A 16,453-nucleotide genomic window follows, 5' to 3' on the forward strand; every position below is an offset into this window, starting at 1 on the left:
CAGCAGCTGCTGGGCAGCACAGCCTTGCATTCTTTCCTTGGCTTACAGAAAAACAGGTAGGTGAAGGATCACTGTTTTCTGGGCCTTACCAAGAAGACAATAAGGCTTTTGAAAATTCAAATCCTCCCTTGAAAGATCCTTGAGGCAGCCTTGGGCAAGTTCCCTCACCAGGCAGGGAGAATTGTCCCTAATGCCAGCCTGGATCTATGTGAAGCAGCAAATGGAGCACTTCTGTGGAGATGGATAAATGGCCATAATGGCTCTGGACTGAAATAAAATACAGCATAGTCTTACAGGCTTCTGGCAAGAAGCAAAAAGGAGCTTCTGTACTTGGTACCCAGGCAACAAAGCTGATCACTAAAAAACAGGCTACTTGTTTTTTCCTAATGCAAGATTCACTTTTTATGGCTCTCATTTTCAAAGTATGCACAGCTCCTATTTCCTCAGCATTAAGTACTATTCTATTATAATGCACAAACAAGGCCGTGTGTGTGTGTGTATATATATACACACGATTTCTCAGCAGTCTCATTAAATAGGGATTAGCTAATAAAGTCTGAATGCAGTCCAGTCTGCCTTGCATGAATACACTGAGTCCTGCTTTTGGAGAAAACATCCTGACCAGAAGCCACTTGAGATGTGGCATAGGCACTGGAGTGCTTGTCTGAGGAATGGTGCTAGAAAATGCAGGAGAGCAAGCAGAGGTGAGGGGGTTTGTTACAGGTCACAGGCACGCTCTGGCTGAGCCAGGAACAGCACACAGCACTTGAATTCCAGCCCAGCATGCTGGACTAAATATCTTCTCAGAAAGCCTTACAGAATCAGCCATCCTTCCTAATTTTTAAAGCCAGGGCTGACAACTGCTGTATAAGAGCTCTGACATTCTGTGAGGGCATGAGAAGCTCCCAGCTCCCACCAAATGAGAAATAAAGTAGAACCAAAAGGCAGAGCCTTGAACAGAGTTGAAGCATTATCAGTTGCCTGTGTCCTGCCTCGAGACAGAGATCTCCTCCCCAGCAGGATGCTCAGCCTTTGGTTGGGCAGAGGGAAAGCCCTGCCTGCAATCATCTCAAACACTTGCTGACCTCTGCTCTGGTGTTTGCCATCTGGAAACTCTCAGAGTTTCCTCTCTGCATGTGCTTTTTTCTCCCTGCCGTTGCACTTCCTCCTACAGTCTGTGAGGCAGCTGCTATGCTGTGTTTGTCTAGATAAGTGTACTGAAGGCAAAGGGCATTGCAGTTTCTGTGTTAAAAACCAAAATCTTCCATGCTGAATAATCCCTCCAAGCCTGTGTCCATCATTTCTTGCTGCATCTCACTGAATAATATGCTGGAAAGTAGCAGAGACTGTGGCCCTAGGAATCCACTGCAAAAGTACATAAAGAGAACAAGGAATGGAAAGGAGGCAAGAAGCCTGCTGTAATTACCCAACACAAAGAACATGAAATAATACAATTTCCTCAGGAAGAGATTATAGAGGATTGTGTGTAACGTCTCAGGTCTGAAGGGTTTAAAAATTCACCTTAGAATGAAAGTCTAATTAGAAGGCTACAGCTGCAAAGACAAATGGTTATTTCACAAATCCCTCATTAGAGTAGTTTGGAAAAACACTGGTTTGTCTTTAGAAATAAGATTAATCATTTTTTCATTTTTTAATCATAGTTCATTTACATTGAATTGTGTTTTGGATGAAGACTCAAGACAAACTTCAGGTTTTTGAAATTTTCTGAGGTCTTTTCATCCCAGTCTGAAAGTGCGAGCAACCTAAAGTAAAATAGAAGTTTTTCCTGAGGAGCAAGTGGACCTCATGGTTATGATTCCTTCTACTGTTCCATTTAATCAAAAGAAGATAAAGAACTAGTAAGTCATACTTAAGCAGAGGTTTCCACGGCTGAATGTGCCAGCTGTGTTGTATGTGAAACCACACTTTGTGTCACAATTTGCATTCTCACTTCCCAAGAAAGTAAAGACCAAAAAAAAGAGGAAGGAATGGAAAAGAAAGACAAAACTGAAGAGGCTGTAAATAGCAGTTTTAAAATGCCCTTGTTGCACAAGTCACTGGTTCTCACTGGGCATCCTCAGGGCCTTGCTCTGCCAAGGCTCCTCCAGGGCACTGTGAGCTGAAGCCCTGCACTAGAGCAAGGTGCCAGCATGGAAGCATGCATCTTCCAGGGAAAGGGCTTCCCAGTCTGGAGATGCTGCTTCTGCTTTTGCCTGACAGCTTCATGGCTTGCAGCCTTCCAGGCTGTGAGCTTGACACTGTGCCAAGAGCTGCCAACAGAGGAGAGTGGCTTCAAGTGAACCTGGGATGCTGCAGTGGGGATGTCCAGCAAAGGTCCTCCAGGCAGGAATGCCCTGAGGAAGGGGATGCCAGCATCCTCACTGTCTTCAGACAGCCAAACTAGGCCTCTTGCTTTCACTTGCTGCTTGATGTAAGAAGGCAGCATTCCAGAGTGCTAACAAAACTGCAGACTCCCACTGAAATATTTATATACTGCAAAGCATTTCTATCTCAGATGTCAGACTTCCTGGTAATGTTTCACTTTTATCTTCACCTGTGAGAGAGACCCAGGCTTTCAGAATTCAGCTGTAAATCAAGTCTCTGGATACAGCTTTTTCAGTTGGACTCTTCCAGTATGGGTTTGCATCAGACACAATTTAGTACTCCTGCCTTTGGCATAACAAGCAGGTTCACACTTTCTTGATGATCTTATGTTCTTTCCCTGTCAAGTCTTGGATTCCTCATGTCAAGTCTAAGTCATCACTGAACAGTGCAGTGGACTAGAAATCTTGGCAGGGATCTGACCAAATCTTTAAGGTCCTGTTCTCATAGAATATTTTGTTCCAAGACTAGCCTCACCTCCAGTACTTGTGTATCATAGGTTGCTTCAGTGGTAGTGTAAGGCTGGCATTGTGCATCTACTGAACAAGCTTTGTTTTGGAAAGCTGCTGGTGTTGCAACACTGTGTGGGCTCTGGCAAAACTGGAGAGTACAAGCTTGCTGACCTCTGAGAAGTGTAACGGGACGATGTGTTCAGCTTGAGAAACGTGTAAAATTGCAAAGACACTAGGCAGGAGATGCAGGAAATTTGGCTTCAAAAGGTCATCCCCACTGGGTCAAACAGGAGATGATCCTGTGGATCTTGGTATGCTGCCAGCTGAAGCAGCAGTAGGTGATGATTCTTAAAGAAGCTACTTTAAAAGCTCTAAGGATGTTCACCAGAACCTGACCTGAGGGAGCAGGACTCAGGGTCTAGTGCAGCTCAGTGGATCTTCCTACTTGGTTAATCCTCTTCTTGTAGCTGGAGTTCAGTGGGTCAACAGCTTATTTACACATTTTTTTCCCCAGAAATTGCAACATAACTTTGCCTCTCCTGACTGTGATCTTTCCCTAGGGGAAGCTTTAGTCATAAGCCTCTCCTACAGTTCCCAGTGGCTTTCAGGTCACTGGCAGTGAACTCACTGGTCTTCCCTGCATCCTCCCTGAAGAATGAGGGGCTCCCTGAAGAAACAGGACCAGGCAGTTGATACAAAGGCCAACTGCCCTTTGTATAGGATTTCTAGGAATGATAATACAGAAGATGAGGATGTCACTCAGAAAGGGAAAGGTTATTTTAACAGTGCTTTCTTCTCAAGTCCTAGATAAATTACAGATTTCTTGGCTTAACTGTGACCCATCACCAATACAGAGCAGAAGACTGGTCACTGCCAGCCATCAATGCATCCATATTTTTATTACATCAAGATTTCTGTGAACAGTGCAAGCAGTGATGAGTTACTGAAAAGCTGTTCAGTCTCCTCTTTCTAGGACAAAGTTATTTGGATGCTGCATTAAGGTATAGAGAAAAGCACAAACTCTGTCAACATATGATAAAAGAGAACATTTTTGGCCCAGTGACCCAAATCTGTTCTTCTTCAGCTCTCATGTGCCTGGTGATGGCTGCAAACTTTGCTTTTTCTTTTATCGTGCCAGTTTCCCCCTCCAGTTGCTGGAAACCCTGTGAACTTTCAGTTGATGGGACTACTTTGTTTACAGAGTTGGCTTGACGTGTCCTGAGTACACATAGACATTAAAAAAACCCAACTCTCTCTTTCCAGGCCATTCGGTACCTGGATGTTTTTTACAGCAACTGATTTGGCTTCAGGATTTGAAAGCAAATATTGTGTTTGTGGAGCAAGTGTGACTGACTGGAGTCAGAGTGTTTGTGGGGCAGCTGATAAAGATGCTGGGCTGACAAAGGGAGGCCATTAGCCCCTGGGGCAGCCTCCTTGCAAGGCAAACCACCAGCAGTGACTTCTGCACCTCCAGCTCTCCTTGGCTCCCCTGTCCTCAGCCTTAAGAAAATCAAAGCAAGCTCTGCCTTCCAAGGTCACACCTCGAGTTTCACTTGTTCACACAGCAGCTTCCCTGCACTCATGCAAGGCTATGGGAATGTATGACTACATAACAAAAACAAACACCAAAACAAAAGCCCCCACCAACAAATTAGCTTGGGGATGCCTTGATTAAAAACTTTGTGAGTTTATGTGAGCCTAGTTGCTCCTTTTGGGGTTGACCTAAACTCTTCCCCCCTGCATGCTAGAGGGCAGATCTGAAAACCACTGAACTTGAGATGAGCTCAGCAATGTCTGGATGCCTTTGATCAAAATGGATGATAAGAGGAATCCAGGGGAGAGTCCTCTCTTTAAGCTGTAAAGAGACCAAACTAAAGTCCTCCTGGGATGAATATCAGAGTTCAATCCTGTGCTTGCTGCAGAGCAGTAACTGGGGGGAATATCTTCAGTCGACGTAAGCAATAATGCACCTCCCAGGCACTGCAGCTGGGATGTTTCCTGATGGCCCTAAACGAGATCTCCATCTAAACCCCAGATCTGTAAGTTGCAGGGAAATTGTGCAGTTTATGGTTAATGATTAAGATGTTCTTCTGGGAGCCGTGACTCTGCTTGGAGGCACTGGTTTGTTCATTAACACACATTTAAAAACACGTGTCAAGGACATTCCCCAGAAGGCACACGTTTAGTGTGGTTTTGACCCAAAAACACAAGTCTCTACTTCTCTTAGGGAAGGAATTGTTTCACTTCCAGTGAGTAAGAATAACAAGCTTTCAGACTGCATGCTGAGAGTATTTTCCCAAATTCCCAAAACGTATCACTTAGGAAAACAGCTCAGTACAACACAGGTCTATGGAAGAGATGAGGATGGTGAGAGGGACATCTCCAAAACGTCATCTCTCAACACTTCTGAGTCCCCATGCAGAAAGCCTTTTTAAAAAGGCACAAAGGTACCATTTCCCTATTAAACAACCTGGAGACTGGGATGATAGGGCCTAATCTTAGGTAAACAAAGAGAAACTATTGCATGAACCAGGAAACAAACAGTCTGGGGCACCAGCACCATAGTTATTTCTAAAAATTTCTATTTCTAAACTCTGTGTGCACACAGGGCGTGCTGCAGTCTCTACCACCTGAATGCATTTCAGGACTCCTCTTATTTATAGCTTTCAGTGCTCATTGAAAAGTGAGCATTTCCAACTGCCAGTCTTGCTTTACTAAAATTTAAAAAAAAACAAAAAAAAAGCAAAAAAAAAACCCTGTTTAATTACTGCCCTTAAAAATCAGGGTGCAAGAAAAATTTGCAGGTTTTTTTTGAGTGAGAGTAAGGAAAATTCAACATACAGTCAGATGCCCAAACATGCCACTCTGGTGAGGCTTGAGTTTTCCAGGATGTACTCAAATTTCATGAGAAATTAGGTGCCCTTATGATGCTAGATGGGGTCTTTAATTTCTGGGGCACCAAAAAACACTCAAAAGATTTAATTTTTTTCTCTCACCCTAGCCCAGCTGTCTTTGGATGGCAAACCTTCCCTGTAGGAGCAGAGCTGGCTCCAGGGGAAGGTAACAGAAGGTTTGTTCCCAAAGCTCTTTGGGCCATGGTCTGAGTGAACCAGTGTTTTTATCTCTCTTCAAAGAACAACAGTGAAGTCAGTGCTTGGCCAGATCTCTGGCACATGAAGAAGACCTCTCTCTGCAGTCTCAGCTGGCTCACCATAGCATTTCCTCCTTTTGCTTACATTGCTTCTTCCTCTCCCCACCTCAGCCCCCACACACGTCTTTTTACCAGTCTAGTTTTTCCTGCCACATTGCTATCCCCATCGGGACCACAGCAAGATATTGCTTGAGCCAGAAGCTGAATGGTGTGTGCATTCCATCCAGGAATTCCTTCCCTTTGGGCAGAGGATATGTTGCACTTGTTGTCCCAGCCCCACCGTGCTTGATGCAGCCAGGCAGTGCCAGCAGAGATGTCTAGAGGGGTGGGTGCTGGACTTTCCCTGCATCAGCAGGAAGAGGAAGCTGCTGGGAGTGAGTGTGAGATCTTTACATCTGCTGGGGCAGAAAGCCAGGCTCAGCTCACTGGGGATGCTCACAGTGGGGCACTGGTGGGTCCTCAGCAAAGAAAAGCTGAGCCTTGGCTCTCCTCAGTTTTGACACGGGCAGGTGTGCAGGGAGACAGAGCTACAGACTAAGCAACGTGGGCCAAACACACTGCCTTTGATCCCTGTGCCAAACCCCAGAGGCATAAGGAACTCAGACTTCTGTTTCTCAAACCTTTTATCTTCCCGCCACTTTCCCAACCTCCTGGGTTTTTTTAAAAACCCCTAATTTTAACCTAAGATTGGAAACATTATGCTACTACCAGGTAGCATCTTTCATCTTCTTTCTGCCCCAGCCACAGGGTGGTTGGATAAAATGGTTTCCTAGCAGGATCTTTGGTGAGAAATTGTTTGTAGGGAGATCAGCTGCACTCCCACATGGAGTAAAGCTTCTGCCCACAGCTAATGAGCAATACCAGGGCTCTACAGCTTTAAATTATCTTCCTTCTTTTTAACAAGCTTTCTAGGTGAGTTCAATCAATGTGCCTTTATCTCTAGCATGAAGTAATACTCACCTTCCAGCTAATTTGTAGGAAAAGCTAAATCAGTCATGCAACCTCTTAGCTTCAGTGATGAGAGCCTTGGAAAAGGAGGTAAGTGCTGTGTGGGGAAGCAGATGCTTATCTAGAGCCAAGTAGACCTTGGAGGCTGCCGGGTCAGGCTGCTGCTCTGTTCTCCAGGGGAACCGACTGCTCCTCCCTCAAAAGGTTGTTGTCTTGGTGATGCTGCCGTAGGCCCTGCAAGAGCTGACACAGTGACACAGACATGACACCTGGCCCCCTGCCAGCTCCCTGCAGTTTGTTTTTTTAAAGACATATTTGCATTTAGTTTCTGTGGGGTAAAGACAGGGAGAAGGAAGCACAAATTCTGCCTGCTGGCTGGTACAACTCCCTGCTTTGCTTGCCTGGGTGGGGCCAGCACCTGATGGGACTGATGGGACTAGGTGAGGGCCATATGGCAGTGGTATGACATCACATGAGGGAGCAGACACAGAGCTGTCCTAAGCACACACTACTTATGTCCTGGCAAGCACAGAAAGAATCTTAAAACACACAGAGAAGCTCCCAGAGGGATCATACACAGTGTGTAAGTGGTGAGTGAGGGGACGCAGCTGCATGGGGGCAGGCACAGCTAGGGGTGCTTCCTGACTCCCTGTTTTTGACCTCTCACTGCATGTGATGATTTACTCTTGTCTGGGACTCCAGTTTGAGTGGGAGATGTGACCCTGTATGTCAAAGGCATTTCTGGAGGAGGAGAGTGCTGTATTCATAGGAAATACTTCTGGAAGAATATTGGTGCAGCTGGGAACAGTTAGCATGGAGAGCAGCTTCTGTCCAAGGTCATCAGGAGCACTCCTGATGAGAGATTGTTCTTATCAGGACTGCTTTGGCTAGGATGGATTAGGAACAATCACATGCTTGTTATTTCCAGAGAAGATGCATTGCTGGTTTTCCCAGCAGCAGCCACTAGCAGGCAGGAATGGTAGGGGAAGGCTGGGGACAGGCAAGTGGGCTGTTTCACCTCACCAGCAAACACCACTGTACCATCATGTCATGATGCTCATCCAGGAGGGTTAGAATCATCCTGGATTTGATTTTTCAAGACAACAACAAGGGAGAAACAGCATCCAGACCTGGTTTGGTCCTCAGGAGGTTTTACATGGTCCTGAGGATGCCCACCCTGCCAGGGAGTGTAGCAGGGAAGGTCTCAGCATTTTCAACTCCTTCCCATGACAGCCCATCAGAAACTGGGACTTTGGAAGATCCCCACTCCAGCAGCTGCCACTATCTCCAAGGACAGCTGCACAGGCCAGGAGGAGAGGACCCCAGCAGGGCACAAGGCTGGAAGCTGCCAGCCTGGCTGCTGCAGGCAGGGGAGAGAGGGCTCACATTTGGCAGAGATTTTGGGTGGCATTTGCTTACCCAAAGGGCCCATGTGGAGCATGAGAAGCACAGTCAGGAATGAGTTTAGGGTCATGGTAGGAGGGCTGCCAAAGGCCCAGCAGTACAGAGAGCATGGGAATGGTGGGGAGATGCCTGAGCTTGATGCACAGCTCAAGATCCAGGGAGCTCCCCTTTTGTCTCTCCCTTTCAGCTGAGCAGACACGTCTGGAGAGCAAGATTTGCACTGCACAATGACTGGGCTGGCAGGGATGGGGACAGCCAGGGCTCCACTCCCTCCCTTGTCATGGAAAGCAGGTGCTTAGGGAGGAGGAGGGAGGGAAGGGTGGATATGGGAGGTTTGCCAGGCACCAAAGCAGCTGGGAGCTCCTGGGGAGGAGGCATGTGGCACGTGTGGGCAGATTAACAAACTGAGCCGATCAAAGGCTGCTCAATCCTACATCCATGTGCCCGGGCTGGCTGCCAGCACCTCTGAAATGATTTTTCCTGGCCAGCAGCTGAAGGAAGGTGCTGTTCAATGCAGCAAATCCATAATAATTTTGTTTCTACCAGCCAAAACTTGTCTGAAGACTCTTCTGGCTGGGACCAAGTCTTGGATGCCAGAGCTCTCAAAGTGTTCAGTGACACATCCTGGCTACCTTCAGAGTTCCCTGGATGGCAGCATAGCACAGGACACTGTGGCTGAGGGGACTAAATGCTGAACTGCTTTGACCCCAAAATTTGTCTCCAGAGATGAATCTCAGATTTGCCATAATCTGAGGAAATCTAACATGAGTGCAGAACAAAAGGGATCAAAGAACTTTGGTGTTCAGGTGTGCTTGAACTGGACATGTTGCTTCAAGTCCACTTACATGGTGTTTTGCCAGGGTTACATAAACATTAAATAGAGAAGGTCCCATCAGGCCTGTTTTTAACAGAAAAGCAAAGTGGGTGACACTTTTGCCCCTCAGGGGCAACTGCAGGAGCTCAAGGTGAGAAATCCCCCTTCTTCAGCCCCTCCCTCCCAGCCATTCATAGAGGAGAGCTTGTCTTCAGTGCAATGCATGAAGTCTGTGGAGAGAAACCCTGGTGATGCTGGGGGCTTCTGCTGAGCTTGCACTGGGCTCTGGGGGCCAGACCCTGGCTCCAGGAAAGCAGCTGTGCATGGAGCTCATGCAAATCTGCTGCTACCTGCATGAAAGCCTGGCACTACAAAGCCAAGCTTGGACAACGTAGCACAAACCTTGGAAAACACAAGGAAATCCCAGGTAATTAAGGCCTCTTGCTGAAACCACCCAGAGCAAAGGGAAAAGCCTTCACATCTCTATTCTGTGCTGCTTTCAGACAGTTCCCAGTACCTATGTGTTTCCTGGGACTCTCCAGTGAATCACCAAAACTTTTTTGCTACTTCAGTGGGGCATTCTGCTTTATAATCCCAGGAACACCATTGCCTGTAGTTACTAGAGATAGGCAGGAGTAGCTGTGTAAGGACTTGAGCCTGTAGCTGTCAGAGTTACCCCAGGCACCCCCAAACCAGTCGAACATGGCCAACAGCCAGGACAGGCAATTGTACAGGAATGAACCTCCAATCCATGTTAATAGCTCCAAACCTAAAATTGCCAGAGGCTAATTATGGGAGCTTTGAGACCTTGAGGAGTAAAATTATCTTAATAGTTTAACTGCATAAACACACTGACTCATTATATTGAGGGTGGAATAACAGTGTCCTAAGCAATGTGCTCACCTGTGTGCCAGAAGCTGACTCCTTCTCCACACCTTTGCCTCGAGATAGCAAAATCTGCATGAGAAACAAAGTTATGGCTCTGTGGTTTGATAGTACTTTGCTCCAGTGATATTTTCCTGGTAGATTTTGCAGAGCTATTTGCCTATCTGTCTGTACTTCTGCCCAAATTTATTTAAATATTTTTTGTAGACACATAATAATATATACTTATATAGAAAAACTATGTATTTAGTTATAAACCTCTTTTTTCTTCCTCAACTACAGTATGCCCTGGCTGCATGTGGAATCATACCTGTTGTCCATTCATGCTCATGTGAAGGCAGCACAGCAACAGACCTGGTGCTCTTCAAGTGAAATCTAACATAATGTATTTGGGAGAGAAAAATTCTCCACTGCAAGCGAGCAAATGGTTATCCTGGGGTGATTTATGATGATAATCTCTTCCATGATCCTCTGCTTTGTGCCCCAAAGTGGTTGTCGTATCTTTAAGGCCGAGGGTGCTTTGGCGAGCTTTTCCTAAACCTCATCCCCAGACAGGTGCGGTGCAGTCTGCTTTTGCTTGGCTACCGCAGTTTTGTTAGCCCAGGCGAGAAGTTTTTCCCTTCCGTGGCCTTGGAGAAGCTGCAGCAGAAATCCTTCAGCTGTCTTTGAGGTGAACTGCCCGGCTTGTTAGTGCGAGACTAGAGAAACGGGACGTGTGCGAGAGGGGCCGCTCCGCCCCGGCCCCACACCTCGGGAAGCCGAGCTGGGGAGAGAAAGGAAACCAAGAGGCTCCAGCTCAGCTGCTTCCTCTGCCGTGGAGAGGAGGGTGACGCCTGAGGGTCACCAGGTTTTCATTTATTGCCCGAAGTGCTGCGTGAAGCTCCTGTTTGTTTGGGGTTCTCTCCCTCAGGGAGGCGGCGGCGCCATCTTGTTCCGCGCGTCACATCGCGGGTGAGGTTTTCCCTGCTTTTTGGGGTTTTGTTCCAGTGTGGGAGGGGGGGATAAGATCTGACAGCTCAATATCTAGCATTTATTTATTCCCGCCCCCCCCCCTTGCTTTGTGGGCATTCTGATTGTTAATAAACTGTCGGGGGTTTTTTCCACAGTCACGCATTAGTATTAATTTCCTATTGGGGGAAAGGGATTGTTGGAACCTTTTAGAGAGACGACTCATTTCAGAGTGACTTCTCCTAAACTTGTCTCTAAATTGAGACAGTGACACATCGTCAAAGAGGCCAGAGTAAACCTCTGCCCCAGAGTGGCAGGCAGGGTGACAGGAATCAGAGTGCTGCGGCTGCTGCTGTGTGTGGACAGCTTTGGAGATGGAAAATGGTCATGGATGAAAGGAGGAAGACCCCAAAGGCAACCAAACTGTGCTTGGCCTCTGCAGGAAGGGGCGGACAGAGGATGACAAAAAGAGTTCTTACTTTCTTTTTTCTCCTTGTAGCTCTAAAATCCTGCTTACCTGGAGAGCTTCCTCTGCCCAGAAGCCAACCTCCTGCCAGCAGCCCTGAGCTGTCACCCACGGCCATGGCCCTGCCTGGGCTTTGCACCTTGGACAGCTGGACACTGCGCCCTGGGGACACCTCAATCCAACTCAGGTACAAAGAGCTGACACTCTGGGGACACCTGAGCTCAGCTCTACTCCAGAGAGCTGACACTCTGGGGACACTTCATCCCAGCTCACACACCTCCTCCAGCCTGCAGTGCATCACAACCTTCCTCTGCTCTTCCTCCCCCAAGCCTCCTTCCTGCCTGCACAGGAGCCAGGCCTGTGCTGCCACCCAAAGACATTCTGTAGAGCAGTCAAACACAAGAGGAACTGTGCAAAGATGGGGATGGCTGTAGGGTCACCCATTTCAGCTCAGCACCTCTCCCTCCCTCCCCTTTTCTACTGGCCTCCTTTTACTTGCTTTCCACACCAACTGTGACCTTACTCTTTTATTTTTGTGATACTCTATGCAAAACCCATCCATGCATTTAACAGATTTCTTGAGAGGTGAAACCTTACTTGTCTTGTGACTAGGGCATAGTGGCAGGGTTTTTAAGCAGCACCACTAAGAAAAAATGCAAAACAAAGCAAGACTGGCATTTCAACCCACACCTGCCTGCAGGCAAGTCAGAGGATGGTTCTTTTATGAGGGAATCTGCCACTTTGAAAGCCTGGGAAATCAGTCACAAGACAGGCTGGGAGTATAGGAAATGATAAATTGGTCTCTCTTATCACATCATGACAGTGAAACAGGTGAAAGGAAATTTTAAGCTGTGAAAATCTATTTTTCTTTAATTTATTTTCCTCTGTGACATGCAATGAGCATGCCCCAGAAATTCCCAAGGGCAAAAAATACATCAAGATTCAGAGAAAGACTAAATAGATATGGACAGCAAGAATATCAGGATTCATTAGAATTAATGGCAGTAAAAATGTCATCAGGTATATTAAACTCCTTGCTTCAGGGTACAGAAAACATTTGAGCCATTAGATCCAGCTGGAGTGGGGAGAAGAAGGGTGGGGAGGCAGATCCAGGTTCAGCCCTCCCCGAGGATCCATCACAGGTTCCTGCAGCAGGAGGATGATGTGGGGTAGGCAGATGCCTGGTGTGTCTCATACTGGTGTTCCCTTGGATATAGAGACAGGGCAGGGTCCCACAGCCATGGCCACCTTGGTGCTGCCAGGTTCTTGCCCTGCCAGTGCTGGGAGCAGCTTCTTTTCCTGGAGAAATTGCTTCTGCATGGAGGTCAGAGATGAGATATGACCCCTGTGCCTGCAGCATAGGAGAGGTGCTCAGTTTGGGAATGGCTGTACTGCCATGGAAAGCCCCTGTCTGGTATCTCAGAGTGGAGAGGTGAAGGATACATTCTCATTAACCAGCCTGTTCTGTGCAAGCACAGCAGGGCTCACACCAAGACAGTTTCACTTCAATATCCCCAAAGTCTCTTTCAGTCTTTCTGTAACAAATTCAGAAGTCCTAATGAGCCTGGCAGGCTACTAGGAAAAAAAATGGTGATGGCTTTCTGAGGTGCCAGAGAGGATCTCAACACAAATTCAAGCTCCCAGCTACACTTCTTGTATGTGATTAGACAAATCAATCAATCGTTTAGTGTCACTTTTTCTTCTAATTGTGCATTTGTGTGGTACACAGCTGAGCTCATTCAAGGAATGCTACTTGCCTTTAGGGCCTGTGCTCATCTGTTTCCATTCAGTCATGGACTTTTGGGGAAGTCAGGATTGGGCTCTTATGCTAGCAAAGGGGCCTGTATCAAGAAGGGAAATTCAGGTGCTTTCTTTGAGTGGTATCACCCTAAAACCTCTTCTGCTGTGGTTCCACCCAGCTAATGACCTAGTGCTCTTGTACATCAAACAGCATTGAGTCACCCTGTCCCCTTTCTCAAGACTGCCTTGAACAGGCTGTGTGGAGGCCATGACCTTCTGACCTTGCTGAGTCCTGCCCTTCCTCCATGTAAGGTGGAGGACTGGGAATGCTGAAATCCCTTTGCACAAGGGCACATCCTCTACCAGCTGCTCACACTTTCTCCATGGTGGCTTGGAGCTGTCACTGCAGATGCTCACACATGGCATCAGCCCTCATTCCCCTCTTTGTATCCCACTCCACAGCTGTTTCTGCAGCATGCAGCCCTTTCCCACATCCAGACCAAGCTCCCTGGGTTTCTGCTTGGTACCCCAGGAAAACTTAGTGGCCAAATCAAAGGGGCTTTGAAATAATGTGTGACTGAACACTTGTCAAGGAACATGATACCCGTAGCAACAAGTGGGAGCTGCCATTTAAGTTCACAGCTTCAAGCCATCTAGTCCAGCAGTGCTTTTAGGAACAGCAATTGCTTCAAATTGCTGGCTGCTCCTGCAAGGAGCAAACATGCCTAAGATCAGGAAAGCTGGTTACACCCCTAACTAACAGCTGGAGAGCTGTGAGCTTACACCAGCTCTGCAGTACCGGTTGTCTTTATCATGCTGGTGGTGCAACTCTAGATTTCTGGGTCACCCCCTTCCCTCTACCTCCAGTTGGGCTCCTGGACACCATGGCATAATGTGGAAAGGGGTTCAAAGTATAAAGCCTTGAGTTTCATGCACTTTCTTATTGCCAGCCCATGTTGTCTGCACATCGTGTACAGGAAGTAATTGATTGAAAAATGAAACACAGATTTTAGGGAGATCAGTTCCCCTGCACTACATCAATAAAGCAGTGCCCAAAAATAAAATGGTCGAGAAATTGGTAGGGCACTTGTTTGAAAGCTAAGGAGTTTTGGGGGTTCTGGGCTTTCTGACCCCTTTGATTGCTGATGGCAATTTTGGGGTCTTATTCATGTTGCAAAGGGCCAGCCTCTCATCTGGCTGTACCATGAGGCCTGGTGACTGCCTCACTCTGTTCCTCAGAGGCATAAGAGGAGTCATCTCCAGAAGCCACTACACATTTCTTCTCTGGGCAAGGCACCCTTCTTTATGGCTACTGAGCTACTGAGCTCATACCCTGTCTCACTTCCCACTTCAGGGTGCTTTTCTCAGCATCCTGCAGGGAGCAGAGTGATCCCAGAGATCTGCTGCAGTTCTTCACCACCCATTTTTGCCCTCCTGGATGAGGTCCTTGGTCCTGTTGAAGGAGGAGATGGAGCAGGAGCATGGCTTGTTCAGCTCTGTTTGTAACAACTCCACCTAAGGACAATGAAGACAAGAGGAAAAGAGAGGTATGGATCTTTTATAATCTGGTCATGTTGAACTTCTCTCCTGTTCCTATGGTGGTACTAAGAAAAAAAGGTATGTTTAAACCTTTGCAGTAGAACTGGGGGCCCATGAGGGGTTGTGTGGTACAATGAGCATCTAGTCCTGGTTCAGGCAGTGGGAATAAAGAGCTGGAAAGAGCATGGCCTTGCTCCAGAGCTGTGTGTTAGCTCAGGCTGGACAGTGAATGAAATGCACAGCCCAGCCTGTGCTGTAAGAGGGAGAGCAAGCATAGGCTGCTTCCCTCACCCCTGGTCATGCAGGACAGGCTCTTTCAGATTTTAACTCCCCTCTTGCCATGCTTTTCTTTCTATCCTTGTCTCTTAATCAGAGGAGCAGCTGCAACCCTCTAATACCCTCTAATAGTTTGTCCTTAGCAGCTGTTGGTGGTATTTTGGTGCTGCCTCCTCTCTCTTGTTGCTAAGATGTCTATTTCCCCACTGCAGAGCTGCCTGAGCTTTCTCCTCTCCAATGAGCCATGGGCAGCTGCAGGAAGGTCACTGGGAATTTGAGGAATTAATTTTACTGGAAACCATATCCAGTAACCAAGACACGAGCTGGAGTGGGAGAAGAAACTGGATCCATTTTGGTCATAGGGGAATAAAAAAGTATGGGAAAGGTTTGCAATTGCATTTTATCAGTGTCAATTTAAGAGACGGATAAAGGAGAAGGAAGTAAATTAAAACTATTCATCAGGTGAGAGAAAAGATTTTGTAACAGTTTGGCAACTGTTTGGCAACAGCCTAGGAACTAGTCTGCCAGTGTTTTCACTTCTCTTATTCTCATACTTCAAAAGTTCTGAAGCTCCTCTAAATGCACAAGGAAACAAGCCAACACTGTGATACCTCTCCATCATGTTTTGCTTGCATCCCAAAGAGCTCATCTCCCCACTTCCCTGTTGTGCATCTCTGTGACTGGTCTAGTCCTGGCCCTGGTGTACACATGGGAATAGCTGGAGTGAAAAAACAAGATTTTCTGTTACTTGGATATAAATGGGCTTGCAATGTTGCATTTAAAATATCTTGTGTAGTGTTTTGCTCCATTCTGTTCTAGGTTATTCTATTATATTTTTCATCTCTAGTATTTCTGGGCTCTTTTGCCCATGTGGTGCACACCTGGGAAGAACTGCTGGAGTGAAAGAGGAATATTTTCTATTTCTGTGTTATAAATGGAATGTAGGAAAGGCTTATGTTTGAAGAAAAGAGCAGGATTTGATATTACTGGGATAGAAATGGAAGTGAAATGTGTAGAAAATATATTGTCTTGGGTTCTTTTCACTTTTGAGAATGAATTCCAAAAAAGGCCTGCCATTTGGCTGTGTGCCAGATAAGATGGGAGCTATTGGGTTGTGATAAGGCAGTTTAGTAAAGCAAAAAAAAAAAAAAGAAACAAAAGTTTTCTTGTACTTAAGTAAAGGAAAACATTCATCTCTAATCCCCATCAGTGAGGATGCTCTGGAAGGCAAACACTGTGGAATAACAAATGCCCCCCATCCTTCTCACTCCCTTAGCTTTTATATCTGAGCTGATGTCATATATAGTATGGAATTGTCATATATAGTATGGAATATCCCTTTGGTTGCTTTGGGTCAGCTGGCCTGGATGTGTGCCCTACCAGGACCTTGCCCTCTCCCAATCCCATCATGGGGGAGAAGGAATGTCACAGGGACAGCACTGCTCCAC

The sequence above is a fragment of the Erithacus rubecula genome (genome assembly GCF_903797595.1).
Source record: "Erithacus rubecula genome assembly, chromosome: 6".
Lineage (NCBI taxonomy): Eukaryota > Metazoa > Chordata > Aves > Passeriformes > Muscicapidae > Erithacus > Erithacus rubecula.